At 56.9% G+C, this 18,656-nt stretch overlaps 1 long non-coding RNA gene across 1 annotated transcript in view; it reads left to right on the plus strand.

The window, feature by feature from the left end:
* The first annotated feature begins 9,792 nt into the window (after positions 1-9,792).
* LOC123636848 overlaps positions 9,793-18,656 on the plus strand; it is a 49,696-nt gene continuing 40,832 nt past the window's right edge. The window contains exon 1 of the long non-coding RNA XR_006734678.1: positions 9,793-10,067. This is a non-coding gene — a long non-coding RNA (uncharacterized LOC123636848). The remainder of the gene's footprint in view (positions 10,068-18,656) is intronic.

Genomic DNA, 18,656 nt, shown 5'->3' on the forward strand with positions numbered 1-18,656 from the left:
AGGGTTGGAGATCACACTGTGCTCCTGCTGAATGCTGGATCCTGAGGGACAGAGGTGTCCATGTGTTCTTCAAATTGTGTGTGTGTGTGTGTGTGTGTGTGTGTGTGTGTGAGAGAGAGAGAGAGAGAAAGAGAGAGAAATGTGTGCCCTCCGAAGTGTGGGACAGAACTTGCCTCTCTTGCCTGCATCTCGGGGCAGCGTGTGCCCTTTTGCTCCCCTTCCAGAGGAGAGTGGGATTCTGGCCCTTGAAAGACGCATTCTCACTCTGACTTGGTTCTCTGGTTTGGAGCATATTTCACAGTTAGTTAGCAGCCTGGTAAATTAGCTGGGACATTTTCAGATGTAAGTGACAGAAGACCAGTTTGAACAGGCTTGAGCAGAAAGGAAATGTGTTGGCTTCTACAACTGGGAAGGCCAAGGGAGGAGAGCCAAGGCTCAAACCTGTTTCCAGGGGTGGTGTTGGAAGCCCTGGGGTTGACAGATGGTCCCACTAGGACTGCTACGGTGGTGGCCTGCGGTGCCCTCAAGGAAGGAAGGCAGCCGGAAAACAATGTGTCCTCCATACCTGGTTGTAGCCTTCTCTGAAATTCAGCTCCTTAGTCCGCTGTGCTGGGCACCTGCTGGGTTTCTCAGGTAGTGGAGTGGTGGGCACAATCTTCCCAAAGCCCTCACCTGCCTGGAGCAGGTTCCACACCCACCCGTGTTCCACGGCTTCCAGCCCCACACCCAGTGGGGGGGTGACACCACACCACCGAGCCCAGCGGCGACAGAGACCTTCTGGCACAGGCTACCATCTCCTCAGGTCTTCTGAACACTCAAGGACGGCCCACGGATGGCTTCCCTGGAATCTTACGGCTGCCCTGGTGCAGTAGAGAAACGTCTGTGCAATAAAAGCCAAAGACACCATTTCTGCCAAGTAACCAGGAAGGTCCCCCTTCCATGGAGCCCCCTGAAGACAGCCTCGCCCAGACATTTCACTTCACACGGAAGCTCCTCCACATTGAATCCCTGGAAGTCAGGCAGGCAGCACACATTGCCCACTCCAGACCCGGCAGGTCCGCCTCCCTGTGTTGCCCTGTCCCCTGCTATTCACCTTCCACTGACCCTCCCAGCTCAATGGAGACTGCTCCTCCCTGCCCGCTCTCCCCAGCCCAAAGTCCCGGTGTTTCCTGACACACACTCCCAAGGCTGCTCAGAGTCTGCTGACAACCAGCCCCCAGAGGAAAGGAAGGAGGGGGTGGGCGGGCTACTTGCCCAAACCCCACCAGGCCTGCTTCCCTCAAGCCTGAGGCTGGCCTCTGCCCAGTGCCCTTGCAGTCTAGGGACACGTGTGGGTCACGCCTGGGGCCAAGGTGCACCTGCCAGGCGGGGCTCTCTGGTGGGGCTCCACCCCAGCTCCAGTCTGAGCCGACTCCTCCTCCCTTCCTCTGCCTCTCCCTGACCGCCCAGCCCCCCCATCCCTCCACATCTCTTCCTCCTTTCTCCCCTCCTGTGCTCTCCTTCTTCCCAACCTAAATCAGGTTGGGCAAATGAACCTTGGCACGCTGGACTCCGAACACTGTAAGTCCGATCATGTTTTTAAGAACATTTGTTGACGTGAAACTACCTGTGATATAAAATATTGTAGAGGAAGGAGAGCAGCTCGCAGGACATCAGGGGCAGCATGAGCTTAGTTTCCTAACTTCCCCCCAACCCTGCTCCCAAAAAACAATATAAATAACACCGTGGTGTCCCCTTCCTTTCAACTCTGCCCTTTGGGGTCTAGGCCGAGTCCTCAGGTCAAGGCCCTTTGAAGGCCCAAGGAAAGGCAGATCTAGCCAGAGCCGGGAATGCATTTCAAAGGCTGGCCTGTCCCTCCTCCTCCTCACCCACTATGGTGTTTGTCACTTCCTCCCCCTGGGAGTATCCGGAGGGCCTGACCACAGGGAAAGATGAAGGCAGAATGGTTGGATCAAAGTCCAAACACATAATAAAGGCATCTCCCAGCCCCACCTAAGGACATGATAATGTGCATTTACTCACAAGCTCAGAGCTGAGGGCAGGCCTGCCATAAACCATCTCTCATTACAAAGCCAGAATCTTTTCCATCTGTGTTTAAGCTGCAGCCTATGAAATGATGTCTATAAAAATAAGATTGGAAGTGAAAATGTCGAATACAATAAATTATGGCTACATTGTGTTCTCTCCTGAGGGACGTCCTGGCCAAAGAGCCTTCAATATTTCTATCTAGTGCCGTGTTTAGTATTTCCTCATAAAGCGTTCCATTTGTTACCGGGAAGAAGGGCCTAGACGGCCGAGGCTCACTCGATGGAGCTGTGGTGCTTGGCTGGCTCCACCTGCCTGACATTCTAATTTCTCTCCCAAAGCAGAGTTGTTCAGCTGCAAAATGAAGCCGAAAGAGGAGGCACAGAGAAAGATTAGTTGTCCAGTTTCCGTCACTACCACGGTCTCCCTCCTTGTAACCCACCACCCACCCCACCACTCTCACGGCCCTGGCCCCAGACAGTGGTGCCATCTTCCTCCACTGACCCAGCATGGCCACCAGTGCCCAGGCATCAGATACACCTTTGGGAGAAAGAGAAACCCGAAAAGGTGTGTTGGCACAGATCCAAGAGTTTAAAATCTCCAGGGGGATACGGGCCAGGTACAGAAATAATTTAGAGCAAGAGGGAGTCATCAGCAAGGTACTGCAAAGTTCTTCCCGAGTTTGAAGGAAGGAGAGATGAGTCTCCTCGGAGGAAGTGGCTTCTGAATGGAGCCCGGAAGTGTGGATTGGAGCTGGGTGGGCACAGGGAAAAGGCCATCTCAGAAGAGGGGCCGACAAAGGGAAAGCACAACATTGGAGCACGTGGATGAGGACGGAATTCAGTTTGCCCCGACCCTGAGGTGCATGAGGGGTGGCAGGGAAGTCAAGGTGAGGGATGGGTGGGGCTAGATCAGGGAACACATGGGTGAAAGAAAAAGCCACTCAGTGTAGGGACGGCGGAAGGTGGGGACCCACTGCAGTACGGAGCTGTGGGGGACAGAGCCTGTCTCGGAGCTGAGCACTGTGGGATCCTGGGGTCAGTGAGCGTTCCTCTCTCCCCCACATTCTCTTCCCTGAGAAGATCCCGACTTTCCTCTCCCCCAGCCCACACTGTTGGATGATTCAAAAATTCAACAAACATTTTGAGTGTTAGCTGTTTGCTTTAAACACTGCCATTCCGTGCTCTGTCCCTTTGCTGGAGGCATGTGATAGAGGAGGGAGGGGCTCAGAGTGAGACAGGACAGCCGCTCTCTGTCACTTAGAGCCTGTCTAGTGGGTGGGTTTTGCTTGGGGAAGGAGAGGAGTGTGAGGGTGCGGGCTGCTCATTGGGTTGGCAGGCACCGCAGGACACCACAGACCCGGGTCAGCTTTGCCCTTCTCTGTGGGATCAGCTGGGTGTGGCTCTGAGGTGGCTCTCTCTCCAAGGACAGAAGTCCAGGGCCCAAGGCGCGGGCATCCTCGAGAGCCAGTGGGAGGAAGCCTGGGCGGGTGCGTACGGCTGCTTCGTCCATGGCCTTTGTCCTTGGTGCTGGGGGCGACACTGCTTGATTCAGATGGGAGCCACTGGAGTTGTATCCAGGACCATTTCCAGGCTCTTTTCAAATTCCTTACTTGGCTTTATTTACCCGCCCAGCCCCCACGCACTGGTGTCCCTGGTCTCTCCTCGCTGGGCCTGGTGCACCCTACTTTCCTCCTCTGCAGTGGGAGGAAAATGCACCGCTTGTCCCATGGGGGTGGGCTTGGACCCTCTTTCTCTGGCAGATGTTTAGAATTTAGAACTTGGGTCTCTCCCTCCACCCCACAGAGCACAGAGTGCGGGTCCCAGGAGTTGGGAACTATGGGAGACGAGGGGCTGGTGACCCCTCCCCGCCCCCGGACGGCGGGAAGGGCTGTTCCAGGCAGCGCTGGCAGCCCGGCCAGCACTTGCGGTAGGCGGTGTTTATGTGAACGCACAAATGTTTATGCAGGATTGCCAACCGGTTATTTATGAGTCTCTCAGCCCTTTCCCAATAAAAGCTGTTCCCTCAATGTTCTGACAGGCCCTGCATCTGTAACTAATGTGTCACTCGCTCCGCTAATGCAGTTCACTTGTGTTTATTTTTGCACAAAAGCGATTTGTCCAGCCACTCTGAAGAAAGGCCCTGTCAGAGGCCTTCTCTGGAGCGGAGTGTTTTTCCTCAAAAGAACCTCCAAATGGCTCATGTGCGGGGCAGGCTTCTGGGGTGTGTGCCTTGTCTGTCCTGGGAGTGTGAGAACTTGTGTGGGGTGGCTGGTGGTGTGTCTGAGGGCTGGGCCCCTGCCGTTGCCTCTGAGCGTGTGGATGTGCGTCTTTGGGCGTCTGTTGGTCTGTCTGGGGCTGTGGGGGTTTGAGTTTTACCCTGGCATGTTTGGATTATTTTTTAAAAAGGTGTTGGGAGTGGGGGTGGATCTGACTCTGCACTCCCTCTGGGTGGGATAAATCAGAGTTGGGAAGCGGGCTGTTGGCAGGAAGGGTCTGGAGGAGGGAGCTCGTGGGAGGAGGGGTGAGGATGGGGGTTAACAGGGAGGGAGCCTGGCTCCGGGGCCAGGGGACACTGGCTGTGGTTGGCCAAGGACTGCAACTATAGCACCTGGGAGGCAGATTGTCTACACACCAGACCCTTCCCTCGGTGGTTAATTCTATCCTTCTCCCTTTGTTTCCCTTTGGTCTTGACAGTCATCCTTTATGAGCAAATGGTGCTCTGTGGGCTTGTGTGGGGCAGCAAGAAAGGAGGAGCCCGAAAAATCATCTCCTGCGGCAAAACCAAATTTCTAGCAGAAGGAAGCAAGATGTAGGGTGAGGGAGGGGTGTGGCATTGAGTTGGGTGGAGGTCAAGAGTCTGGCTGGGTGAGTGGGACCGGCCAGAAGGAAAAGGGGGCACTCACTTAGGCTGGGGAAGGGCCTGGTGGTCTCTGTTGTCCTCACCTCCATCCACAGATTGTCACCAAGAGCCTGGCCAGTCAGGAACCGACCTTGGCTGGGCAGGAGGGTCAGAGGACTCCACGCACACCCCTCCCTCTGCTGGGAACGCCCCAGGTGCCCGAGCCCAACTGGCATGGAGGTGCCTCCCTGATGGCAGATGTCTTTCTTGTCATACCTAGGTGGGCCAGCAGGAGTCGTGGCATCTCAGGACAGTGGTTCCCAGCCACATGCCTGAGGGATCTTGGCGCTTATTAGCAGAAACAAGGTGTCTTCTCACAGCTCACACCAAATCGGGGCTGCCTTGTCCCAGTTGGCAGGAAAATATTAATAGTCTGAACTTTCTCAATCTCGTGTTTTTCTCCAGTAAGATTTTGTGAAAGCTTTGGTGCCTGCGAGTGGAATGTATGTAGATACTTGTGCAAACACAGAGAAATGGACAACTGTGCTTTGCCTGGAAGTTTGTTTTTTATGGACCTGGGCCGTGGCGACGGTGACGTTGTCTGACATCAAAGCCTGGCTGTGAGGCAGGGAGGTCGGGGAAGCGTCTGTCTCATGGTTTCTCTGGCCAGGTGACCTTCATGGCCAACCTTTTGTCTCCCTGTGACTGGGTGAATCTGACTTGGGAACTTGTGTCTGTTTGTTTGTGTGTGTGTTTGGCTGGGTGTGCGCGTACCAGACGGGGCTGAGGAGCTGCAGGATGTCCGTCCTTTCTGTGCTCTGGTTTCCAGGGAGAGAATTCAAACTGGGCAGGGTTGGGGACGCATTTGAAAGTCAGGGTTTGCCTTCTTGATGGAACAATCTCCTTGGAGAGGCCTGAGCTTAGGACTGGCCTCCCTGCCCCATCCTTCAGCGTCCTGGAAGTGCATGTCCCCTCAGCTGCTGCCCCCAGAGTCCCCTCCCTTCCTCTGCTTTTGAGTTCTTTCCTTCCTTCTGGCACCCTGGGACTTTAAACTCCTTCTTGAAGTTGAATTTGTCCCCAGGCCTGTGGCCTTCCCTCCAGTGAGTGAGCCTCTCAGCCACTTCTGCCCCTGGAAATCTTCGGGACAGGCTCCGGCCCTTGGCGTGGGTTGGAAGGTGGCCATCAGCAAAGCTTTGAGTCTGGGGGTGGGGGTAGAAGGACAGAGGGGAAGGATCATGTACCCTGGGAAATAGCTTCCTTTAGAATCTAAAGAGAAAAAAGCTGACACCTCACACTGCAAGGGTTACGCTGCCACCCACAAACCCCACCTGGCTCCATTGTCACCACGTGTCCTCGCCAGGCCAGCTCTCTGTTCCGGTGTGACGGTGAGTCCCAGCACACAGCTGTCTTCTGCCGTCGCCTTGGGGTTGCTGCCACCCTCAAGCCTTCTCTCCTAATTCTTGGGCTCTCCCCTCCCCCTTACTGCGGCAGGCGGCGGGGGAAAGTGTGGTCCCACCGAACATGCTGACAGGGAGCCCTATTTTCTGGAGCAGAATTGCTCCTCGGGTTCTAAAATGAGGATCTGCAAACTCCAGTGCCCACGGGGACCAGAGGGGTACTGTGATAGGAGGAGAGGAGGCCCGAGGAAAGACGACAGATGGCACTCGGTCTCAGGGTTGGGGGGCCCTGGGGGCTTCTCCCCTGTAGCGGGAAGGGAGTTGCCACAGGGGAATGCCTGCCCAGTGAAGCTGGTTTGTCTACTTTCAAATGTGGATTTTTACGTGAACCCCCTAAGGTTACATGCTGGCAACAAGTTCCTATTTTAAGCATGGTGTGGGCCAAGCAACACATCTGCTGGCTGTTTGTGGCTGGTCTGTTCTTCTGCTGCTGTGAAGTGTGGCAGAGCTGTCATTCCTGACGGTGGAGATGTGCACCGTGACTTCCGGCCCAGCCTGAACCGAGGCCCCCTGCATCGGGTGCTGTGAAGCTCACGCCCCAGGCTGAACCGGTGGGAAACTTTGCCCATCTCCTGGGAGCCAGAAGTCTCGTGACAGCTGTCCTGCTTTTCCTCCGGGAGCGACACAGACCCCTGCCCTTTCGTTGGGTGTGTTCTGTTGAGGCCCTTGTGAGCCGGGCCTCTGGGGAGCGGGGGCAGCGGGGGGCGACGGGGGGGGGGACAGGCAGCGGGCATCCCGGTCCGGGTGCCTTTCCTCAGGCGGTGACAGGAGTGAATGTGCGGGTGACAGAGAGGGAATGTCAAGGTGGCTCCCAGAGTTCTGGCACGTGCAGATGGAGAGATGTGGTGCCTCTCCCAGAGAGAGGGAATACCAAAAAGTCATCAGGTTTGGGGGGACAATACTGAAGTCCCCAGTTTTGCCCCATTTTCTCAGGTTGGGGCAACTCCTGGCCTGAGATTTGGCACTAAGTGTGGCCTCAGCTTCTCTCCAATGCGCAGCTTCCACGTGGAGGGGCCACAGGGTCCAGACCCCCAGACTTGTCCTCAGCGGGTGTTCTAGGGCTCAGCCTGGCTCCCCAAGGCCAGCCTGGCAGTGATCACCAAGCTTAGGAGGGACACTCACATAGGCCCCAGGGTCACTGGGGCACCTGGGATCATCTAGTGGCCTGGAAGGAGCCCAGAGTCCCAGCTCTGCACTTTATTAGCATGTGACCTTGGGCAGTGGTGTCACCCGGGCCTCAGTCCACTCGTCTATAGAAGGGTCTGGCCAGTTGAGCTCCAGCCTCCAAGTTCTCTGCAATGAATGACTCAGCTGCCTGTTGCCACCCGAGCTCTGTAACTGGATTAGACACACCCTTCAGGGGATGCCCTGGGGCTGCCGCTTCTCCATGGGATCGCAGTGTCCAGCAGGGCACAGGGCACGTAGCAGGTGCTTACTGTACATTTGCTGACGGAATGAACAAGACCAGATCCCTGGCAGCAGGGAGCTCACCATGCGTGCAGAGAGCAAGGCAGGCAGGAGACCTGGGCGGGCCCCTGGGAAGGGAGCACTCTCACTGTGCCTTTGTCCCAGCCGCTGGTGGCAGGCAGGACCGAGGCAGGCCAAGGGCCACTCAGGCCTCGAGGCCGGAGCTCGTCTCCCAGACCTGCATGTTCTACAGCCCGGTTGGTGGACAGCGTGGGCCATGCTGCTGGAGACCCTCCTTGCCCCCCAGAACCGCTCCACAGTGCCCGCTTTCCAAGTCCCCCCACATCTCTGAATGCTTAAAGTTTAAAAAACACAAACGTTGGCCCTCCCTCAGGGAGAACCCGGGCTCTGGGCCAGGCCAGGCTGGTGTGCTGGAGAGTGAGACTTCAGCCAGGCCACACAGAGTTGCCAGTTTGCCGGAGGCAGGCGAGGAATGGGTCGGGGCCAGATTCCTAGTTCTTGGAGGGGTTGGAGCAGAAGCCAGAGATGGCCAGACCCTGGGCCACTCTGGGTGACTCTGGAGTTTGTGGCTGCAGCTGTGGCCCAGGCCTGGGTGCTGGGCCAGTACAGCCGTGCAGAGGCTCCTGGTTTTTCTGTGAGGCTGGTGTGGAGGGATGGGAGAGTCTAGGATGTGTACGGGTCTGGCGTCTGGGAGGATGGGTCTACCAGGAGACAGCAGAGCTCTGGGACCCCAGGCAGGAATCCCGGGGTCTGTTCGCTCACCCAGCACAGTGGGAACATCCTGGTGCTTGTAGTCGCCCCCGCTGAGTGCGAGACCCCCTCCTGGGGCAGCCCCAGGTGTCTCCCGAATGCCTCACCCACCCCCCTCCCTCAGCCCTCGGTGCCATGGGAGTGAGTGGGGCTCCCAGGCTGGGCTGCGCCTGCGTTTTCTCTCCCCGTGGATGTTGCTCCGAGAGTCATTGAGCCATCTGGAAAGTTCCTCGGGACTTTGGATCTGTAGGATATGGGATGTGAAGCCGGAAAATTTTCTTATCTTCCATCCTTTTCGGAGCTCCTTCTCCTAATAATACTGTTACTATAACATAAGTCAGCTATATACTAAAACAAAAGTAAAAAAACATAAAAAAAGCAAAGACAAAAATAAAAATAATTAAGAACAAAAATAAAAATAAATTAAAAAAAGAACAGATACACCAGAACAAACAGTGCTATAATGAGCGCCCATGGAACTACCAGCCAGTTGCCCAGATGAAACCACAAACCGGGTTGGTGCCGCCTTGTGCAGCCCCCAATGCACCGCCTTCCACCGCACACCTCACCCCAAAGAAGTAGCCTTGACCCTCTATTTAGTACTTTTCATTCTCATGAATTTCTTTAACTTTTCACGGCATACACAAAGTCCCTAAAGTATCTACAGGGCTGTTCTGTGTGCTTTGAAACTGTACAAATAGCGTCATTCCAGGGTGTATCCTACAATTAGCTTTTTTTCTCTTAACATGTTGGTGAGATTCCTGCAAATTGACACGTGTAACTCTGGCTCCTTTATTTTCAACGCTGCATAGAATTCCATCGCATGAATATATCATTTCTCCGAGGAGAGCCCCTCGAGGCCCACCCGAGAGTGGCTCCTCCTGTCCCTGGGCGTATTCCCCTCTGCGGAGAGGGCTCCAGTTGTGCGGATGCACCCACGCCTGCCCCTCCCGCTTTGGGATGCGGGGCCCTCGCTCCCTCCCAGAACCGTTGCTTCACTGAGGAGGAATTCAAGTGGCTTTCAGGCAACCTTGTGTTTCCCATAAATCAACATTGAAAGTGAAACCCTAGCACAAGGGGCTGCAATTGCAACCAGCTGAGTGCAGACAGGCAGGCTCATTTGAACCTGGCGTGGGGGGAGGGACCGGTAAGCTCCGAATGGACGTGGGTCTCTGAGGGAGAGGCGCTGCCAAGCCCATCCCAGCACGAAGGGGAGACGCTCTGCCCAGCGCCAGCCTCTGGCCCAGCGGCCCCTGCGCTGATCCTGGCCCGAGGGGCGCACCCTCCTCTCTGCTCTTACCCTCTTGCCTCGCCCGCTGGCTTCTGGTGAGCCTGAGGGTGTTGTGCCAGCTCTGGGCAGGCGGAGAGAGGTTCTGGGACCTGCTGGGGGCAGCCTGTGCTGAGGGGCTTACATTTTTGACCCCTGAGGAGGAGAGAGGCAGCAGGCCCCAACACTGGACACCCGCAGCCCCCAGAGTTCCCTGGCCCTGCACATGTCCGCTGTCACGGGCCCTTCCTCCATGAAATACATGCAAACTTCTACTTCATGCCTGTGTTGGTATAAAGGTCAGTATAATCCAGGCTGGGTTCCCTGTTATATATTCAGTATTATTATACTATTCATTTTTTTCTTCCAATTTTAAAAGAAATGAAAACATTTTCACGGGCCTCTAAATGAGTGTTGGGACTCGGGCGCAGCGTCTGCTGGGGCTCGTGGAGAAGTCGGCCCTGGCAGCTCCCGCCCCGCTGCAAGCGTCCTTCCCTTATGGAAACTTCGACCTCTCTCTGGAGGGGAGGGAGACAGGCCTCCCTCAGCCCCAGCCTCCCCAGGCCTCTCCCTCTGCCCGTCACGGGGGCTTGGATGCTATGTGAACAGAGGGCTTGGCGTGCGTGGAGCAGGCAGAGGGCAGCCCGGCTGAGAGCCAGGGGCAGAGCCTTGGCGGGGCTTTGTCTGGTGGCAGGAGGTGGGGGCGTCATCCCCGGGAGGGCCCTGGCTCAGGGTTGGGAGAGGGCTGTGGCCTGGGGCTGATGAGCTCCCGCCTCGTGCTCATCTGAGCTGAAGTTGTGACACGTGTGCAGGGCGAGGCCCTGCTAGTCTGCATCTTCGGGCCATCAGACACCCCCATCCCGAGGGCTTTTACTGTGAGGGAGGCCTTTGGCCTGTCTTCGGGATGGGGAATGGGACCAGCACAGTGGCTGGGAAGGGGGCTGTGCTGGTCAGCTTGGGCTGCCAGAGCAAATCCCACAGACCAGCGGCTCACACAACAGACATTGGTTTTCTTGCAGTTCTGGAGGCTGAAGTCCAAGATCAAGGTGCCGGCAGGGGCAGTTTTCCCTGGGCCTCTCCCGGTGGCTGGCAGATGGCCATCCTCTCACTGCCTCTTCGCAGGCCTCCCTCTGCCCACATGTGTCGCGTGCCTGTGTGTCTAACCTTCGCCCCCGAGGAGGACACCAGGCGGATTCGATTAGAGCTTACCCGAACAACCCATTTTAACTCAATTACCTCCTTAATGGCCCTATTTCCAAATATGGCCACGTTTTGAGATGCTGGGGGTTAGGGCTTCAACATGTGAATTTAAGGGGACACAATTCAGCCCATAATGGGACAAGGAGGCCACACGCAGGGCTGCCACGGGATTGCACACGGGCACCATGGCTCAAGGGCACTGCCTATATCATGCACGCTTTTATTATATGGAAAATCTTCATATTTTTATATAATTTCATTGACTCTAAAGGTGGGCTATTTGTGTATTTCTTATGTCAGATTTCCTTAGATGGCCATAAAGTACTTATTCTAACAACATGGGTATAGTAGGTTAATTTCCTGACCAATGGAAACAAAGTGTCTTGAAAAAGCAGCATCTTTTCCTGCATAGGCACCATGTTCTTGGACTGGCAGTGGCCTGGACACATGACTGTCCAGGGCTCTTGGTCGACTTGGAGTAGGCCGTGTGACTGCGTTTAGTCATATTGACTGATTGAGCAGGATCATGTGACTGTCTTAGTTTCATAGACTGAGTCTAAGGAAGGAGGTCATGTGACTCCAACAACCTCTTAGACTGGGCTGCTCGTGGGACTATGACTTCTCTTGTCCTTATAATGAACATGTTCCTTCAAACATAGTCTCAAAGCCTGCCCAGTCAATGGAGGGAATGGGGGGGGTGGTCTTAAACCACCCCAGTGCCACCATGCAGGAATAGTCTAGGAGCCCCGTGGCCGAGGATGGCACGACCATCTGCGCCTCCCCACTGCCCCTGGGGGCTTCTGGAACCCATCGCCCCTGCTGGAGAGCTCCGCCTCTTTGCCCATCCCATTGCCCTGTGCAAGGACCATCTGGGTCTTTGATATTCCCTGATTCAAGGGCGAGTGCAGGGGAGGTTGGGAGAAGAGAAGGAGGGGAGAGGGGCCAGCAAAGCACGGAGAGTCGTAGGGGTGCTGTTGGAGCACATTTCCCCAGGACTCTGTGGAGCCTTCCCCCTGCGCCACCCACTGGCAACTCGGGCAGCTGCGGCCTGGTGCAGGAGCCCAAGGGTGTGCGGCAGCCTGGCCTCGATCTCGCTCCCTCCCTCCTGCTACGCTCAGCTGTTTCTCTCACTATGTGCAGCCACGGGTCGGGGGCAGCGTGATTGGAACTTATTTCGTCTTTGCTAGAAAGTATTCTGTCTCTTGGGCCGAGGTTGTTTGAAGGTGAACCGTGAAAAATGATCTGCCATGCTTCAAATCACAGTTTTGCCCCTTTCCTGCTCTGGGGAGGGCGGGATGGGCTTTCTGCCAGAGACCTGAGTCTGTCAGAGCAGCCAGGCCCCAGCCTACCTCCGGGGGCAGGGGCAGCAGTGGTGTGTGCGTGTGTGTGTGTGTGTGTGTGTGTGTGCGCAAGTGCTGCTTGTATATGTACACATGCATGTCTGTGTGGGTTTTGTATAGATGTATATTTACGTGCATGCACGTCTTTGTGTTTACACATGTATCTTGTGTGCAATGTATGTTTATGTCTGTTGTCAGTGCATGCTTACATTTGGCATGTGTTCACATGTGTGTTCATGTCTGTGTATTTGCATGGGTGCCTGTGCATGCGTGTGTAAGCATGGTAGCTGTGTGGCAGGCTGAACGCTAGGCATGAGGTGGCCGAGGGCAGAGTCTCAGGCCTTGCCCCAGGTTTCCAGTGGCCACAGATGTGCCCCTTCACCCTTCCCTGCGGCTGCTGAGGTCATCACCCAGAGAACTTTCCCTTGGAACCAAGTGGGCCTCACTGCCTGGGGAGGGAGAAAAGCTGCTTCCAAGAGCAAACCGGATGATCTTCACCCCGGGGAGCCTGGAGCCAGCGGGACCTTGTTTAATTCTGAAGGAATGTGTGGGGTTCCCGCCCAGTGGAGCAGGCCCCAGCCTGACTGGAACAGGGCGGGGTGGGGGTGGGGAGCTTGGCCTGGGGGACACACACCACGGGGGAGAGACGATCGCTCAAAGCTGTGTGGCTGGAGCAGGCAGGGAGGAGAGCCACACCACAGCACCTTCCTTGGAGGGTCTGGGCCAGTGTGCCCGGCTCTGCACTGGGGGAGGAGGACAGGGAAGAAGAGGTGGCCCAGCCCCACCAGAGAGAGAGAGAGAGAGACAGAGAGAGAGACAGAGAGAGAGACAGAGGGAGAGAGGGAACCCAGTGGGGAACCCAGTGGGAGAGCAGCTCCCTAGCAGGCCATGGGAGGTCGAGGGAGGAAAGGCACAGAGCACAGGCAGAGAGGGGCGCTCTCTGGGTGCTGTGGTCACCAGGGAAGGCTTCTTGGAGGAGGTGGAGGTTTACTGGGCCCTACAGGGTTTGAAGGAAAAGAGAACATTCCAGGAGAAGGAATTAGAGGAGGAGGGAGGAGGTCCAGGAAGGCTTTACAAAGGATGCAGAGATGGAAAGGGGTGAGGTCTCTGTGGAGTGACAGCGTGGGCACTGGTCCGGAGGGAGTGTGTGCAGGGCAAGGAGGGGAATTAGGCAGGAAGGTGAGCTCGGAAGGCCGTCGGCTTCACTGTCAGGCAGTGGGGAGCTGTTGATTCTTGGGGTGGGGGAGTGACCTGATGACAGTGGGGGTTTGGGGATGAGGCCACATGATCTGGTCATATGGTGGGTGGGGAGGGGGCTGTGAGAGCAGGGGAGAGTGGCGGTGGGGGGCATGGGGGTCTATGAGTGGGAAATGGCTGCGGCCTGGGGAGCAACGGTGGCCGACCTGAATCCACTTCACACTGGGGACAGTCTCCAGGTCTTGCTTCTGGGTTTGGATCACCCTGACCTAACAACACCGTGTCAGCTTAAGACAGCTCCTCACCCTTGGGCCAGTTGGACCACATGGGCCTGGGGGACGGAGACCAGGCCCCGGCCCTGCACTCACCACCCTGCCCAGAGTGGCCCTGGCTGCTGTAGGCCTCGGGGCATCTCGTCCACTGGCACAAAAAGTGGCATCTGTCACTGAGCTGGGTGTCACCCCAGTGGGCAGAGGCAGAAACCAAGGGAGCCCTTGAATGTGAACACCCCAGCCTAGGTGAGTGTGTGTGGCCCAGCTGGGTGTGAACACAAGTGTGAGTTCTGTCCAGTCCTCATGAAGGGTGAGGGACCCTGGCCCGCCTGGGTGTGTGGCAATGTGGTTTATGTGTGTGCCACCCAGCATGAGTGTGCACACAGCCTGGCCTGGGGCCCGGCACACAGTGGGGGTCTATGTTTGTTGAGTGAATAAATGTGAATGTAGGCACAGCTCAGGGCCCTGGGGCAGAGAGGACTCCAAACCGGAGGCATAGCCCACTGAAGCTGTGCTCCCCAAAGGCCCACACCAGCTGGTGCAGGGCTGCCTGGGCCTCCTCAGTGGGGGGACACTGGCTCGGCCTGTCTCCTCTCCCCGCCTCCCCTGCCACACACACGCACACACAGACACACAGTGCAGGCTCAGGGGGCATCTCTGGGGCTGGCCCCTCCCCACTGCCCCCTTGGCCTCTGCAGGCTGGAGCCGCAGCCACGTCCACCCCCGTGGACCTGAGCGCTTCCTGCAGTTGTGAGGAAAGGCAGCGAGAACATTCCCAGAAATGGTCCTGGCTCAGCAGTGGGGGCAGCTGCCCCTTGGGAAGGTGCTGGGTGATAGGAGGGAGTCCAGTCTTGTCTCTGGCCGGGCTGAGCGGACACAGGCTGCCCTTCTGGAGACCAAGATGATTTCAAAGGGTCTTCAAAGAGGCAGAGTCATGCACTGGCTTGAATCTGTCAAGCAGGGAAGGGCGAACCTCCCTGGTGGGCTCGAGGACAGGCCCAGGGCGGCTGTGCGTGTGGGAGCCCGAGGCTGAATCGCAGAGGCCAGGGGCTGGGCTCCAGCACCCCTGGGCCCCACCAGCCACGTGGGCCCTGCACCGAGGGCCTGCTCAGCCTCTGTGCCCTCCTCCTCTGTAAAGCCAGCTGTCCTTTCCCTCAGGGATCCCGGTGGCCCCAGGAGCAGGGGATGGAGGTGGCATTGGCACCGGACATGAGCACAGGTATCTTATCAGGCCCAGCCAGCCCAGGTACGCAGGCAGGCCTGCCTCCCACTCTCCCTGTGCACTTCCCTCCTAACCCTTTCTGTCCCCTGCCCCTGCTGCCTCTCCTTCCCCAGGTCCCTACGGAAGCTGGAAGCTGGCCTGTACAGCCCTCAACTGGCCACAAGGATGAGTAAGTTCTTTCCAGGCTCTCTGGGCCGTGTCCTCTTGGACCACGAGGGGACCTGAGCTCTTTTCCCTCACGGGCGCCGCTGCACTGAGGGCCGGAGCGCAGACCCCTCGAGCCCCTGCAGAACTCGTGTGCTGGCGCAGAGGCTTCCTAATCCACGCGGTCACTTCATCCCCTCGGCACTTCCTGCTGCGGCGACGGGTTCATGTCGCTGTGGCGTCCATGCCTGCAGTGCCAGGCCCCGCAAGGGAAACTCAGTCACACAGATCTTGTCTTTATTTAAAAATTTGATACTTCGTGTTAATTTTGATTTTTAAAAGTATTGCTTAAACTATTGTCTGTCTTGACGACTGAGTTTTTTGGCATCCCCTTAAATCGCACACCTGAGGCGAGTGCCTCGCCCACCTCAGCTGTCCCAGCCCGAGTCAGTGGCAGGGCTAAGGGACGCCCAGGGAGAGGACTCCTTGGTTTGGCCCTGGAGTGGCCGAGAGCAAAGATGTTTGGGATTGGAAGCTGGCTGCAGTTCTTCCCTTCCAAGAGTAGCTTGCCGAGTCTGTGTGTGTGCGTGTGTGTGTGTGCGTGTGTGTGTGTGTGTGTGTGTGTGTGTGTGTGTGTGTGTGTTGGGGGCTGCAGGGTGCGGAGGGGGGAGGACTTGCAGAATTCCAACTCCAGAGCTTCTGCTGATGTGTGGGCCCCGCCCATGGGTTTGCCAAGCACATGCATGAGTCTTTCGAAGTGGAAGGAGAAGTGGGAGCTGAATTGGGGTGGAAGAAGAGAAGTAGCCTGTGAAACAAAGTGAGAAGAATCGGTTTCTACGGAGGGGGTTTGAGGGGAGGGGACTGAACATGGGAAAGCTGAGAGGCTCTGGAAGGTGGCAGATGACAGGGCCTCAGGAGAGGGGCAGCCCTTGTCCTGACCTGCCTTGTGCGAGTGGCCCTTTGAGGGAGTGAGGGAGGGGGAGATTCTAGGCTGGGAACGTGGGGCAGCAGGAGCCAGTGCTCGGAGGTGAGACTCAGGGAAGTGTGTCAGTGATAGGGCTGGGCCCAGTTCTAGAATCTCAAAGGGCAGGAACCCTGCACCTGCACCAATCTCATGTCAGTTTGAGGATTCCGAGGACTTCGGCTTGCTGCTTAGTTTCCGAGATCTTAGAACATTTTATCATCCTTGGCTCCCTCTCTCCTTTGAGGGCTGGTGGCAGTGCTCGGGGAGCCACAGGCTGAGTGGTGAGGGGACAGGGCGGCTGGCCTGGGTGGGCACATGCTGCTTGGAAGCAGCCATTGCTGCCTCCTTGGGACGTGGGTTTGCTGGGCTCAGCCCGCGTCCTCTGCCCACAGCCCTGCCTGGGCTGTCCCCCATGGGCTGAGCACAGACGCGGCCAGGCCCCGGGAGGGTGGGCGTGAAGGAGCATGGAGAACTCCCGGCCTTGGTGCTCCCCTGCCTGCTGCTGGGACTGTCCCCACCTGTCCAATCCTCCATCTGTGGAAGGGTGGAGTCTCTCTTGGATTGGGGCCACAAAGCATGGCGCACACCAGCTAAACCGAGGTCACCTGTGCTGACCCTTTGAAGGCTGACAGGGGAGAGACACTGCCTTGGGCTAGTGGTGGGGTATTCTGGGGGCCTGACTCCCACTCCCTCTGGTTCGGGTCCGAGGCTTTGTTCTTCCAGTCACTGACCCTGCTCCTTCCCCTTCAGGCTCTGCCCTCTCCCTGTGTCTTAGGGCTCCTGCCTGGCTCACACCTGGGGTGGAGGGAGGACCCCCTTTCTTCCTCCACCCTGTAACCACCTGGCTTGTTCAGATGCAGCCACAGGGCCTTGCCTCCCGTGGGGTGCAAGTTCAGGCACGAGCTCCTTCTCTGGGCCACACACTTCCCACCTTCTCTTTATTCTAATGCTTCCCTGGCTATAAAACTCATTTATGCTAATTGTGGGAAACATGGGAAATCCGGAAAGCATAAAGTAGGGAACAAAGTTAAGGCCTAAACCTGGCACTTAGAGATAAATGCTGCGGAACATGGGGCAGTTACAGGTGCCCCTCACTTGGAGCCGCGCCTCCTACCCTATCAGTTTCTCACTCAGCCCTAGGAAGTGGCAGCAGCAGTCACTAATTTCTCCTTTTTGCAGCTGAGGAAGCTGAGGCAGAGAGGTGAGGAGACTTGTCCGCAGTGCACCTGGAATTGTCCCCTGCCCCTTGAACACTCTGTCCCACTGTTGTCTCGAGCCTCTCACCCCCATCTCAGGACCTGCTGCCTGTGCCGGGGACAGCGAGCCCTTTCTAGTCCCCAGCCTGCTCCGAGTCTCCCTTGTGGGCTGGCTCTGAGCTGCACCCCCCTTCGCGGGAAGGGAGGGGGCAGATTTCAACGGTGGCATGCCTCCTGCAAACCACATCAAATGGTGCAGCTAGGAATTAATAAATTTGGGAGACAAGTCAATTACCCTGCCCGGGTGCCCCTGTCCCCCCGGGGCAAACAGTGACATGTGGTTCCCAGCCTCAGCATGCCTTCCTGGGGGCAGGCCCAGCACTGCTGCAGCTGGCTTCTGTCAGATTAGCTGGGCGAGATGGGACAGGCCTCCGTCCTCTGGGGAAATGGCTCCCTTCCCAGGAGGTGGCAGGACATTCCCAGGTCGCTCTGCTACTGCCCTCTCCCTGCACTCCTCCTGTCTCCCCACGCCCCCCACACCCCCACAAAGGCTCCTGAATGGTGCTGCCTGAAGCCCCCCCTCGAGCCAGGAGCTGAGGGTGCCAAGCCTTCAGAACACGCCTGGGAAAGGCACCCACTGAGCAGGGCTGCCCTGCTAGTGTCTTCCACACACATCAGCACTATTATTATCTCTTAAAAAATCAGACAAACAACTTGTTGCCTTAGAAAACCTTTATTCACTCAGCAAATTCTTAAGAAAGCCTGTTCAGTGGCACGGTTTTTGCTGGGTTGTGGAGATCCAGAGACAAGAGGCACAGCCCTGCCCGAAAGGAGCTTACAGTTGTGTGGGGAAGTCAGATAGCACAGTGGCCTCAGGGGCACTGGGGTGACCGAGGGGGCACCCAGCCCAGCCTAGAGGAGGTGAAGCCTGGGCTACATGGCTGCATTCTGAGGGACAAGTTGTTCTTTTGCGGGGGATGAGAAGTGCTGTTCCAGGTGGAGGGGACAGGGCTGCAAAGTCTCAGGGGCAGGGGAGTGAGGTGAAGGCGGAGTGTGTGGAGGGTGGGAGCAGAGTCCTGGGTGGCTGCAGAGGCTGGTCTCCTGGGGCCTGAGCTCTGGGCAACTTGCAGGGTTGCATCCAAGGGGTCTGGGGAGGTAGGGTGGTATACATGTAGATTTCTCTCTTCCTTTGGGTCTTTTTCAAGGGATTCTTCTCTTTTTCTTTTTTGTGTGACAGAGTATCACTCTGTTGCCCAGCTAGAGTGCAGTGGAGTCATCATAGCTCAATGCATCCTCAAATTCATGGTCTCAAGTGATCCCAAGTAGCTGGGACTACAGGTACATCCCACCATG

This window comes from Lemur catta, chromosome 4 (assembly GCF_020740605.2).
Source record: "Lemur catta isolate mLemCat1 chromosome 4, mLemCat1.pri, whole genome shotgun sequence".
In the NCBI taxonomy this organism is placed as follows: domain Eukaryota; kingdom Metazoa; phylum Chordata; class Mammalia; order Primates; family Lemuridae; genus Lemur; species Lemur catta.